The sequence below is a fragment of the Rhinoderma darwinii genome, unplaced genomic scaffold, assembly GCF_050947455.1.
Source record: "Rhinoderma darwinii isolate aRhiDar2 unplaced genomic scaffold, aRhiDar2.hap1 Scaffold_448, whole genome shotgun sequence".
NCBI classification, from domain to species: domain Eukaryota; kingdom Metazoa; phylum Chordata; class Amphibia; order Anura; family Rhinodermatidae; genus Rhinoderma; species Rhinoderma darwinii.
The window spans coordinates 245441-246857 of NW_027463921.1; the positions used below are offsets into that span (position 1 = coordinate 245441).

Below are 1417 nucleotides of genomic sequence, written 5' to 3' on the forward strand. Positions count from 1 at the left end.
ATCGCTTCTCGGCCTTTTGGCTAAGATCAAGTGTAGTATCTGTTCTTATCAGTTTAATATCTGATACGTCCCCTATCTGGGGACCATATATTAAATGGATTTTTAGAACAGGGAGATGGAAATAGAGCTTGCTCTGTCCACTCCACGCATTGACCTGGTATTGCAGTATTTCCAGGACCGGTGCACCCTTTCCTTATGTGTTGACTAAAAGCAGATTCCAAAAGTGTTTTTTGTCTTTGCTATTGTTTCTGTCTTTCTGAAGGGATCTCCCCTTTTAATCCCATTATTTCAACACCTGTTGGACAATGCATGAGTGATAATGAGCTCATTGATTAAATGCAATTAATGAATAGATTGCCACCTCTTGTTGTGTGTCGTCTGTGTTTCTGTGTTTCCGGCATTTCACATTGGAACACCTCATTCACCTTCCTTGTCTTCTCTCCGCCCTCCCTTTTAGGTAAGTTAAAGAGCTGCACCTGAGCCAGCCACTGATTGATTGATTGATTGATTGATTGATTGATTGATTGATTGATGCAGCACAACAGTCAAATAGTGGAGTGGAGTAGGGGAACAGCAAACAGCCAATAAAGCAGCCCGCCCGCTCGCCTGCCCGCCACAATGGACCTACCTGTGTACACTAGATGGATGTGATGGAATGTACTGTCGTCCCTACATTTCAAGAAGAAGTAAGAATTGCAGTTGCAACAAAGCCTTGCTTGCCTACAAAGAGAGCAGCAATTTGGATTTGTTACTATGTTACCTAGAAGAATAACAAACTGTGCAAGGATGGAGGTTGTAGGAGCAAGGAGAAGTTGTCTGTAAAGTTGGTGGATGCCTATTTTCCATTTTGCAGTCCCTTGTCTCCCTCTTGTGGCCTCCTGGAGGCAACTAGCTGTGCAAAAAAAAGACAGCCTGGCGGCCGGCTGTTGCAGTGTTGCCCTCTCAGGCAACACTGAGTGACTGACTGAGCCTCACCGTCTTATATAAAGTTCAGACGGAACTTTGCACGTGTCATAGTGGAGCCCTCAGGATTCCAGAGCCAGCTTTCTGACATCATAATGGGGCCTCAGAGATAAAAGCCTGGGCCCAGGCAGTGTTGGTCAGTGCTGCTCAGCAGGCAGCACTGGACTGGACTGGATTACAGCTGATACAAGGTGTGAAGGAACAAGGGGTGGCTGTGGGCATGCACTTGCTGCCGCTGCCAGTGTTTATCTGCATGGCAGCAGGGCATTTGGGCGTTGCCAGGAAGGCGTTTTTATGTAGATTCCTCCTTTTTCAGCACTGCATTGTGGTGCAAGCAAAAGAAGCAAATCCTGTCTGGCTTCCTCTCCGGCCTTTATTCACCTCCCGTGTAGCTGTGAGTGTGTGAGCCTGCAGGGCCCCATGGAATTGCCTAGAAGTAGGCTGAATCGCTGCA

At 47.1% G+C, this 1417-nt stretch overlaps 1 non-coding gene across 1 annotated transcript; it reads left to right on the forward strand.

Annotated features, from left to right (window-relative positions):
- LOC142716296 (U2 spliceosomal RNA) lies at positions 1–191 on the forward strand. Its single transcript, XR_012871546.1, has one exon. It is a non-coding gene; the product is annotated as a U2 spliceosomal RNA (small nuclear RNA).
- The last annotated feature ends 1226 nt before the right edge of the window (positions 192–1417 follow it).